The sequence below is a fragment of the Anguilla anguilla genome, chromosome 2 (genome assembly GCF_013347855.1).
Source record: "Anguilla anguilla isolate fAngAng1 chromosome 2, fAngAng1.pri, whole genome shotgun sequence".
Taxonomy (NCBI): Eukaryota; Metazoa; Chordata; class Actinopteri; order Anguilliformes; family Anguillidae; genus Anguilla; species Anguilla anguilla.
Window position 1 is genome coordinate 64,351,392 of NC_049202.1, and position 12,301 is coordinate 64,363,692.

General features: G+C 47.9%; 1 protein-coding gene across 6 annotated transcripts in view; it reads left to right on the plus strand.

The window, feature by feature from the left end:
- The window catches only part of LOC118221598 (protein phosphatase 1 regulatory subunit 29-like), a 129,693-nt gene that overhangs the window by 92,460 nt on the left and 24,932 nt on the right, over positions 1-12,301 (plus strand). For 5 of the 6 annotated variants that reach the window (XM_035406816.1, XM_035406814.1, XM_035406812.1 and 2 more), the window contains exon 3: positions 5,731-5,812. The exons of the other annotated variant lie outside the window; for it this stretch is intronic. The gene's annotated coding sequence lies outside the window, so the exon portion shown is untranslated. The remainder of the gene's footprint in view (positions 1-5,730; positions 5,813-12,301) is intronic. 6 annotated transcript variants of the gene reach the window in all.

Here is a 12,301-nt window from a genome sequence, read left to right on the forward strand (position 1 = left end):
TTGGTCTGTCTGACCTTTAGGCAGATTAACAGGCTTAACTAGTTTACAGTCAATCCTAGGTTTAGCATATTTGCGGTTTCTGGGTATTTACTTTCTGCCTCTCGGGTTTCTGTTGCTCTTGACACCCGATTTAAGCACTTGTATTCTCAATGTAAGTCACTCTGGATAAAGACCATCTGCCAAAATGGCAGTAATGTAATGTAATGTAAAGATGGACACCTGCAGCCTGCCTACACCCAGCACTGGAAAGGAGGGACTGCTAGCGAACTACATAGCGGTGGCTAGTTCATCACAGCCGGAGGCTGAACACCGCGGCTGCTCCAGCACTGGCTCAAGCCTACAAGCACGACTGGGCGTGTGCAAATTCTTCGCACAAACCATTGCACTCAAGTGTAGTGTAATGGTTAGGGAACTGGGATTTCATAATTTATAACAGGTTGCAGGTTTGATTTTCGAGTGGGGGCACTGCTATTGTACCCTTGCTCAAGGCACTTAACCTTAAGTGCTTCAGTAAATATCCAGCTGCACGAATAGAGTCTACTTAAAACCCCGTGATTCAAATCACGGCACTCGAGGTCCATGAACTGCTGGTTTTCCATCCTCCCTTCACCTGGGTGTCAGGTGTGAATACAGGCTCAGGAAATACAGAATCAGTAGCACTAATTGTTCAGCTAGTTACCTGAGGGAGGATTTGGATTCAAGGTCCAGATTTGACATAAAATCTAAGCTGTTTAAGTTGGTCTAGAGCAGGGCTGTCCAGCCCTGTAGCACACCTGATTCTACTAATTAGGAGCTCAACAAGCAGCTGAAGGATGTTTGCTTTGTTAGAGCTGGAGTGAAACAGGACAGTCGATCTCCAGGAAGGGGGTCAGGCAGCCCTGGCCTGGATCAATAGAACTTCTATAATGAAATGCTTCATTATAAATTCCTGAACCTTCCAGGGCCTGTGGGTCATTACAGAACACCTAACAGCAAAGTGACGCTGAAAATTGAGTGGCATTTTGAAAAATCTGTAAAGATCCAAGAAAAGAGAAAAAAACGAAAAAACTAATTGCATGACCTGGCATGGAGAATGTACATTATTGGCTATATTTTCTCGCAGAACGGTAATAATGAAAAAGGGGCTGTACCTTTTGTTGTGCCATATGGTTAATGTGGATTTTACAACGTCTCATTGCCTCAAGAGTAAATATAATTTATCATAATACGTACATGCCATAGCTTGCATAGCCAATTCATAATGCAGCAAGCTAATTTGTTTGTGTGAATCCAGCAGCAGTCATTGGATGTAGTACAGTCCCTCAGGCTTACTGTATCATGGCCAATTTAACATTGTGTGTGATTACAGACAGGTTATGCAGTCACAGCTCACACAGAAACAATCTGCATCATCATCTGTAATATTACTATCATTGCTTTGATTAGAATTCATGCTTTACAAGTAGTGTGGGGTAGGAAACTCATTAGAACCGGCATTAAAATAAAAAATCTTAATTCAATCTGTGCCAAGAACATCTGTCACGAACTCCAGTATTTGATCGACAGCATGCACAATCTTAATGGATCCTCAACATAACAGCATTCAGTCCTCAGCCAATCAGCACAGGTTTATTTCAACGCACATGCTGACAAAACAACTGCAAATGCGAAAATTCCCAGGTGCGCAAAAAAAACCCCCCAAAAAGCATGAATAATAAAGTAACAGTCCTTCCCATAGTGAGGAAGACATCTTGATGGGAGAGCAATTCAATACAAAAGCTACCCAACCTTGGGAATGTAGCTGCCTAACATAACTGGCTAGCTAAAAGTAATGTTACTTACAGGTCCAACGGCAAAAAGTCAATTCTGTGTCGCTTTTCATCCCCTTGGTGAACTTCAGCTGAGGGCACCGAGGTAAAGCAATTCCAAAGTTGACTCTAGCTATTGAACGAGCCCTATTGGGGTGTCTTTTTGCTTTACTGTATCTAGGCTTCTTAGCATCCGTCATAGCTGCTGCTAACAAGCGACAAACACTTCTGGAATCTGATCCCAAACCACAGACTCTAAAGCCACGCCCACCCCTCCCCACACAGAAAAGAGTGCCACGCCCAGAAACGTCCCGAACACATTTTAGAATAACAAATACAAGCAAAAGGAGCTCAAATTTGGAAAACTGAGTAAATACATAGCTTGCCAGTGTAGCATAGATATGCTATCATGGTTATTGTATAATATTTTCAAGCAAAAAAACCTGCATAGTCTGCCTTTCAAGAAAAGATGTTCATTTGCGTCTGTAGACTCCAACGAGGCAATTTTCAGCCAAGCAAGCACAATGCAGACAACCACCCACAACCATTGTTTGATTACACAAAATAAAATTTTGCAGCAATTTGAGCAACAAATTGAGTTAAACACAGGCATCATTTCCTACGGTCTCTCTGTTGAATCGAGAAGGAGAGAGAATGACACTTTGTGTTCATGCCTTTTATTCCGCCCTTGTTTTTAATGTATAATTAGGGTGACCGGGACTTCCTCCGGATGACTGCGTGGCACAATGCAATGTGAACCTACAGTAATGAAAATTACAGTCAGAAAGCCCATTGAAATACGGCGCCACTGAAATACGGGACGAATGGAGATATTATCGGAATAAATCAGGACGCGTAAAAACGGGGCTGATATACGGGCCTGTCCCGGGGAGAAACGGGACGTCTGGTCACCCCGTGTACTGCATAACTCATCCTACGTTTGAGCGCTCGGGTCCAGCGCTATAAATATGACTGTGGGAAAAGAGGGGTGGAAGGCACTCAGATTATTACTCCGTATTTTAACCCCTCTCCCCGTCTTAATCTCCTTTTTCCTTTTCTCTTTTTGCTCCTATTGTTCGTCCTAATCAATTCCCTCTCTTTTAATCGCGCTCTCCCCCCCTCCCCCCCACACTCAGCGATTCATATTTTCCCCCCGGCTTAAGATATTTCTCTTCTTCTTTATTTCTTTTGTTCTTCGTTGCCGTCGTTCTCTCTTTTCTCAACCCCATACCGCAGGACCGCCGTCTCCGGCTCTCTTGCCGCCTGTCAGTCCCGCTCTTTTGCCGGGCTGTCGTGAATCAAATCCTAACGCCGACAGGTTTCATTGACGGAGCTCTCCGGAGGCGGCGAAGGGTGACGACGCTGTAGCCCGAGCTAATGCGCTAGCGCAGGAGCGGACGCAGATAAGTCCGCAAACACAGCCGTCTGCGGCTACAGCTATTAAAAAGAGCCGCAGATATCATTCAGATGTTATTCATACTCTCTCTCTCTCTCTCTTTCCCTCTATCTCTCTCTCGCTCTTTCTTTGTCCCTCCTCTACCCCATTCTCCAACAGCATTAAGATTTATTATTTTTTTCAAGTCGGTATCTCTCTCTTTCCGGCCTGACGCGCGTCCTAATTTGATGGTTTCTCTGTCGCTGTCGCCACCTCTCTCCATTTTCTGTGGTTGTCATCCTGGATTACAGGAGCGATAGCGGGAACTGGAGGCAAGTTTACTGCTTTTCCCGCCTTCGCTAATATTGGGGCGCAGCGGATCACCGTAAGCCAAGAGGAAGGCCTTTCAGCAAGCAGCTCGTGCCATTTTCCATTGCTTTACATCGCATTACGTTCATGCAGCAGGCACTCTTATCCAAAGCAACTTACTTAGGAAAAGGACTTAGAGGACGAGCATAAGTACTACTTACCCGATTAACAGTACGTGAACAAAAGTAACGTAGCCAAAAACATTAACAGACTGTCAAGAAAAAATTCACCTGTGCTACCCATGAACCAAAATAAACATTCTAAACGCAATAGAGGCTACATCCATAATACACCATAAGAAGAAAAATGTAAGAACACCACAAACTGTGCAGTTAAGGGCTGTTCTTTGGTGGTACTGGTCACAGGTGGCCATTTTGTTCTGCATTACAGCACAAAATAAAACAGGAAGTATCCATTTTACCTGTCACCTGTAGATTGACCAGCAAGGAAATCAGTGATTTGGCAAGAGAATGATATTGATTTTATTGTAAACACTGTGAAGTAGCATACCATTCATCTGATCTTGTTCATTCAAGCATTTTTGTACTTCTCTAAGACCTCCAGTGCTTGTAGTTATTTAGGTTTTTTTGGCAGTGAGCTTTGCTGGCAATGGAGCATGCCTGGTTGAGCTGATCTCCACCCCCTTTCTAATGAATACCTCTGCCCAGTTGCAGCCAGAAATTAATTTCAGTTCCTCGTGAAAAAGTCCATTAACATGTGAAAATTAAACAAGGATTAATGTTTGAAGGCCCAGCTGCTTCTCCAGAAAACTATTGTTCTGTCTTACTTCTTTACTTTTACATTCAGTAATGGCATTTTCAAGGTTTTCCTTGAACCGAGCGAGAGAGAGAGAGGGAGAGAGAGAGAGAGAGGGAGAGGGAAAGAGGGTGAGAGAGAGAGAGAGTTGCTATATTTTTACTCATTTTATTTTGTGTGCTGTTGGAAAAGGTCCAGTGGTGTAGTATCTCCAGATTGAGGAGACGTTTGCCGCAGAAGATCTGCTGATTTTATGGAAATCGCTATGGATTTATGATTTATATCATTACGCTTGATCTTACATTGAGGTTGTCAGTATGCTGGTATTTTCCAGTAAATTATACCCATCAGTCTTCTTAGAGCATAAACTCTGAGATTTTTTTCTCTCTATATTCAAGTAATGCTTTAATCAAAATGAACAAATTACTGCTATCTGTGACAATGTTTAAAAATCCTTTAATGGCTAAGTATTCAAATACAGTTAGTGCCACATTGCTAGGAAAGATGAGTCTTTTTTTATATATACTGTGCTATAATCAATATTACCATCTCGCTTTGCAGAACCCCTTAACCAGAGCTATCACTTGACATGTCATTAATTTTAACAGCTGGATATTTTCTGAAGCAATTTGTTCTAAGTAACGTGCCATAGGGTACAACAGCAGCATCCAATCGAACCACACTGTCGTTCTGCTGCAATACCACACACCCATGATGCCACATCACTTCTCCCTCCTGATACACAGGGCTGGGACACACACGCACACACGCACGCACGCACGTGCACGCACACGCACATGCACATGCACACACACACACACACACACACACAGAGAAAGACATTTACATTACATGCTACATTTAGCCGATGCTCATATACACAGCTCATGTCATTGGCGTATACAGTCAATTTATTCAGCTGAATGAGGCAATTCAGTCACATGCACTCAAGGATACAATGGCAGTGCCCCACCTGGGAATCAACCCTCCATCTACGGAGTTTGCAAGCCCGGCTCCAAAACCATTATGCTAAACTGCTGCCAGAGCAGTTGGCAGCTGTGCACATGCATACACACTGTTGAATAGTTACTGTATGCATTTACAACACATTTGCTGTAATGTTTACCATGCCCCCACACAACTGTGAGCCAGGAACTATTACCTAGCAACTATTTTTTCCAGCGGTGCCTGTCCAGAGGTGGAACGTCCAAGAGTCAGAAAGTGGAAGTCCTGCCATGTGTTTCTTCCATCCTTGAACTCAGTCAGCTGATTTCACTAGTTATTTTTTTTACCTCCTGGCTGAAAAATGTAGCTAATTAGCAAATCCGGGTGGTTGGAACAAAATACTGGGGAGGACTTTTAATTTCTGAACCTGGATCTTTCTCCTCAGCACCTGCCTGAACCAATTGGCTTCAACTCGGGTTTTGTTTTTCACCCAACCAGGGCTTGCTGCCACAGACTCATCCGGGGCCAGGACTTCTGCCACAACGTACCCAGGATTCCGTATCGGATACGCAAGCTTAAGGTACAACTGAGGATGTCCCTTCCCTTCCGCTTAGCCCTCCAGCAAGCGGCGAAAACATTGCATTTAAGCTACGCAAAATACCTCTGGTCTTTTCCCACAAACTCAGAAAAGATATGGCAGTGTCGGGTTTTTTTTTTAAGACTTCAACAGCTTAATCCACAGATATGAATATGTAATTGTACAGAGAGCAGGCAGGGGTGGTGAATGCTCTGCCAGGGCTGGCTCTAACGCAGAAGCCTCCGTCTGTGGCCCAAGCGCTTCGTATAAATGCCGTCGGAAACCGCCGGCATCAGAAACTTTAATACGGTGTTTAAGGAACTGTTCACTTTCTGGAATTTTTATATTACTTCTGCTGTAGTGTATGCTCTAGATCGGCCCATGCTTCTTTTTTTGAGTGCAATGAAGGATATCTTAAATACCAAAGTTCCTGGTGGCATGCTGGCATAACAGTGGCCACTCTATGAGCATCGTGGTTTAAAGCGAGCCACTGACAAATTGAAACTGAAGCTACAAGTACGTCCTGCTATGGAACAGGACAGCGTTTCGGCTACATTGCCAGGGTAATTAATTTTGAAGAGGGCAGGCAAGCTGGCCTGCTGAGGCATGACACTGTGGCACGAGCCGCTTGGGAGAGTTTCTGTCGCTTGTGAGCGTGTTTCTGGTTTAAGCCACAAACCCAGTGATGCCCCCTACAGGCCGTTATGTATTTGGCAGGTTGTGATAAAAATCATCAGATATCTATCTAACTACCCTTCATTGCACACGACAAACAGTATGGGTCAATTTCATAACTTACACTAGAGCAGAAATAATATATATTTTTTTAATTCCAGAAAGTGAACTGCCCCTTTAAAAATTTTTAACGGTGGATGGTTTCTACAAGCTTGCATTTTTTAATGATTATTTAATAGGATCTAATGCTAGGGGCTTAATGGTGTAGTTTTTTACTTTAGTAACTCGGTGCCGTTTTGATAATTACCATCTTTCAGATGGTTTTATGAGGTTAGCAAGGTTCATCATAGACAACTAATATAATTGTTGTTTTTGTTCAATTCCAGTTTACCAAATTGTTAACAATTAATTGTGAAAATGATTTGGAACATAAAATTATATTCTACCCACATGCCAACCTGTCATATAATTATCTGTGACCATATGGTAGCCACACGGTAGTTTTCTTACACAGTTCCTATCCTGGAGTATGACTTTGTGTAATGACTCAATATATTAATTACTATTGTCCCGGCACTAATTCAAACACCAGTCCCACCCTTGACTATAACCTGGACCCCATTCTGATCTTAAACAATCTGTCTCTGTGCATGGCAGTTATACAGTATTTACAATATCTTCTTTCTATCACTTGAAAGTCACAATGATTCTTTATAGTTGCCCATATATTGGGAATTGCTGCAACATCTTGATCATGTGTTATTTCAATACAGTTTTCGTACATTTGACTTCTGCAATGGTTATTACAGTGTAATTACATGCGTATAATGCTTTGCTAATATAAACATGAATGTGAACATAGATTTCTGCCCTTGACCAGTCAAACATCTAAATTACATACATGACTGCTCAGAGAGAGAGAGAGAGAGAGAGTGTAGGGATGAAGATGATTCCAAGGAAGACATGGGTAGAATGGGAGGAGAGGGGGGACCCCTGGGGACAGTGGAGCGAGGAGAAGGATGGAGAGAGGGAGAGAGGAGGGGTGAGGTTGTGAGAGGGCCTGGACCTCTCTCATTACTGAGCCTGCAGTGAGTGTTATTGTCATCCCCCATGATGGCAGCTCCCAGACTGAATGAAGCTGTTTTTTTAGAGGAATGGTGATGTCAGCCAGAGGTCGGAGCTCTGGGTCACTTTTTTCTATCTCTCATTCCCTCTTTCTCCCTCCCTCTACTTCCCTCTATGTCTCGCTGTCTATTTCTCTCTCTCTCTCATGTCCCTCTTTCTCCCTTTTCCAACTCTCCACCTCTTTGTCTCTGCCTCTTTCTCATCCCCCTCTCTCTCTCTCTTGTTGTTTCTTTCATTCTCTTTCTCTCTGGCTCCTACACATTTGTTTTTCCCGTCTCAGAAGCGCTGGGTCAAACTGAGCGAGGCTCACTCGTTCCTCAGCCTCAGCCATTTTTTTCCCAGCCGACAGCCGAGCAGAATCACCGTCGAGTTCAGTCGCGTGTGAACTTGCGCCCATGAGAAAATAAAACGGGGGCTGAAAGATCGGTCTGTTGTCTGATCTCCATGAGCAGATGCCTTTGACACCAAAGCCAGCCACTCCAGGACCTGACGCTGAGCGCTTAGGCCCTCAGCAGGCCTGAAACCACGTCAGGCTTTGAGGCCCGTGCCGAGAGAGATCGGACAGACTAGTGAGGAACATGAGGAGGGAGAGCGTCTCCCCGCTGTGCACAAAGGTGCCCGTGTGATGCAATATCCTGAGCAACACTGGCAATTGACTCCGGTAACCCCCCTTCGTCACCCAGCACCTTTCTTCTGTACCCCCCCCCCCCAAAAAAATAAGTAGCGTTTATGAAAGCAGAAGGAGCGAGAGCTTCCTCCCGCGCGTTTCACGTCTGCTGTCCGCTCTTGTGCCGTTTCACACCGGCGAGCCTGATTTTCAGTTATTAATAAATGAGACTCGTTCTGCAGCAGAAGGGCTGCGGTTTGAGCCGTGGCTCGTGCTCAATGAACTGTCCCAGCCCCCGTCGGGACGGGCCGCAAATGGACCGTAATTGCACATTAAGCAGACCGGCCCAAACGCGAAGGCCTAAAGCTTCCCGGGAACTAAGTGGATAAACGAACGAAACGAGCTCCCAATCTAAATGTTTACCCCAAAGAACCGCGAGCTTCGCGGCCAAGGCGCGGCGCATAAACACAAAATTAAACGGCCTTTATTGTGCGGGGAGGCCTGTGACTGGCGGCGGTGCGGAGGGGAGCGTCGGCAGCCTTCGCCAGCGAGCTGAGATTACCTGCGGCGTTCCGCTCTTTAGCCGTCAGCGTGCGCTAATTAAAAGTTGGGATTTGGGCCCGGCGGCGCACCCTCGTGTCGGGGTGCGTGCTCCGCCCCGGCTGCTGCGCTGGCCGGGGGGAGGGGGGGGGGGGAGCCGCGTCGCCATGGCTCCCTCGTTGGCGGGAGGCTGTGCTGGGAAACGACGGACCCCGCGGCGTGCGGCGGCAGGAGGGCGGTGATTAATGGCGCCGATCGTATCGGCCGCGATATCGACGGCTCGACGGGGGGCCTGCGTGTGGCTGGGGGCCCGCAGAGCGGGGGGGCGGCGGGGAGTCGCGCGCGGGGGGGGGGGGGGGGGGGGGGGTAGGGTTTCCGGCACGGGAGCGCAGCGCACGTTTGCCTGGAACATTCCGGATCGCGCCTGTCTCTGTCTCTGCTGCCAAGCTTCAGCTCTGATATGGTGAAAAATAAAAAAACCGGGGCTGTTGGGAAAATTGAAGCGCGATGTTCCAGATGGCGCGCTGGTCATTCGCATTCACGTCATTCGCAGAGGCTCTGTGATGGTGATGTCACGCCCCCTGGGCGGAGACTGGCTTCGTCGGCCACAGCTGGCTGTCCGAGTGGTCACTGCTTTGGAAGGGAGGTGGCTGGCTGCTGCATAGGGCGTGCTCCTTTGATCAGAATGTGCGTGACTGTGGCTGCAACCCTGTCTCCCACAGCAGGTCTGAGGGGAGCTGACTATTGTGTGTTATCGCAGTTTTACCTCCCTGGTCCAGCAGCATGTTTCTCAGGTAACGCTGGTACTTAACACCTCTGTGTCAGCTGACCTCGTGGGCGCCAGTTGCACTAACATGCCCCACGTTATAAAAAAAAAAAACACCTATGAAAATGAAATCGATTCCCGCTCTCTGGCTGTTCGGGCAAATGGCGCGAAGGTTAGCAAGGTGTTTTCTGTCTTCCAGTGCCACAGGGACATGGAGCAGTGCGCAGGTCAGTTGTACATAATATTGTACAGTGATGAGGGGTGGGGGGGAAGGGGGGGGGGGTTGCGGTGGGGGGTTGACTAAATTGGCTCTCAGAGTCTCCGCTCACAAAACCCTGAAGCACCCAGTCCTGTGCCCCTGTGTTCAGGCACGCTCTCCTCCCTGCGCCCCTGTGTTCAGACACCCCTCTGTGTTCAGACACGCTCTCCTCCCTTCGTCTCTGTGTTCGATATGACTTCCGACCTGTCACCCCATATTTCCGAGGGTGGGGAAGGTTGGGGAGGGGGCTGTGCTGGGAGCTGTGTTGGTTTCACGCTGCTGTTTGGTTTCGCTTTATTTTCCCTCCCGAAACGCACCACGGCTAAAACATCATGACATCCCCCAGCTGTCCCAGCGATTCCGTAGTGACCTCCCAATGAACGGCCCGTTAAAGATGAAAGATGGAGCTGAATTCTGTGCAGGCGAAGGCACGGTCGGTTCGTGTTTCGCTCGCTCGAACGTACCCCGAGCGTACCTCTGTGAGTCCATCTCGAGCCCAGGAGCAGCTGCTGATTACTGGAATGGCGGTCGCCCCAGCCCGCCCGCCCGGCGGCGCGAACTTCCAGCGGTTTTTTTTTCTTCTGCGGTTTTATTTCGCCCACAAAAGGGCCGCTGCTGCTCTCAGCCTCCGTGCGTCCGCGGTGAGATAAAAGCGGTCTGGTCCGTACGAGAGCGCTGCAGTGCGTAATCACGGCTCTTAAGCCATTACTCTGCCGCGCCCCTGCGCCGCTTCCGAAGAGCTCTGACAGCTGGGTCTCATTTAGTCTCTTTGAAATGAGGACAAACCGCCCAATCAGGTCCCTGATCATCCTTTGTCTTTCAGTAAGATACCTCTAATTCTCCGCCCCCCCCCCCCCCCTTTGATTGTATGTGTATTGTAGAGCAGGAGGTATACATGCCATGAAGAGGCTCTTGGCATGTTATAGTTTTAATGGGGAAAACCATTAGATGAAGCAAAAGTACACACACACATACACACAAACACACTCACATACACGTAGATATTCGCACGTACGCTACAACCCCACACACACACAAACAAACATACATACACATAGACATTCGCACGTACAGTACTACCCGACACACACACACACACACAGACACTTACACACATCCAATGTAGGGGCAAAACACGGTGTACCTGTGCACTCTCTTGTGTTAATAATCATAATTTGACGCTAACCCTCCCCGGGAAAGGAGGCAGCGTGTGACAAACGAAGCCGCCGAACCAGGGGCGTGGAGCAGAACGACCGGATCCCCACCGCACGGACCCCGGCCCACGCCCAGCTCCCAGCTCGCCCGGGCCCGTGGCGCTGACCCCTTCTTTAGCCTCCCGCTAACTGAAGCGCTAATGCGCTCGGCGCTACGGCTGCGGGGAGCCACGGGACAACAAAGGAGACCGGGCGGCTCGTGGAGAGGGCGCGGCGCTCCCCCGGCTAACCTGCGGCCCTTTGAGGGAGAGATAACGAGACGCCTGTATCTTTACAGCTGTCGAGCGATCGACTGCTTACCGTGCATCACGCGGGCACGCGGGACTGCAAACTGCGCTTTCAGAAGATGATATTTCATCTGAAAATATGGTCACATCGATTGAAAAAAAATGTATGATGGCGGATGAAATGGGGGCTTCAACGAGACGTGTCGGCAATCAGAAATCTTTTTTTTTTTTTTTTTTAAATCCTCCTGCCTGGCTGTTTATTAAGCAAGAACTTCTCCCCACGATGTCTTCACGTCTTCTCCCTCCCCCTCTTCATTTCTCCTTGGCGACCTACTTTGGAGACGCAGAGAGGGAAGAGCGGAACAACAGAAAAAAGGAAATAAGTCCGTCAAATTCATTAGTTTGTTTCGCCGCCCTCAGCAGAAACAGGCTATGCACAACGATAACTATGACAACAGCAGTGCGAAAGAGGAAAGTCTGATGTATTGAGGCTGAGCGTTGAGGAGTGAGGGGTGGGGTGGGGGAGTTGAGGGGGTGGAGGAACTGAAAGCATGGGGGTGCCGGCAAGGCCTGCTGGATGGGGGTCATTTGCATCAAGGGGTCAAGGAAGTGCTTGAACTAATTTCCATTAGACGCCACAAACCCCTCTCCCGAGCCTCCCGAGTGTTCACCCAGGCATTTTCCTATCCTTTTTTTTAAACCGCTCATTTATTTTTATTTTTATTTATTTATTTCCTCTTACCCAGAGCCCGCAGTCGGTGTGTGTCCTAGTTTGTTTTTGTTCCCACTTCCTCTCTTGAAAACAGAGGAAGCTGGGAGGACAAGCAGCACACCAGCTGGTCTGGTCTGTTTGTACAGATGACTGCGGTGGCTGGACTCCTGTAGCACTGGGCACGGGGGGCTTGGTCCAGTCCCCGTGAGCCCTCAGCTCCTAAAACAGGAACGTGGCACTCACCTACCAGACCCCTCTGTGCTGCTACCTCCGGGCGTCTGGCACCTCCCCCCCCCCCCCGCCTGCATGGCTGCACTTTTTGTACTTTTTGTTCCGGCCCCCCGGTGGTGGAGTGAGCTTCCCACTG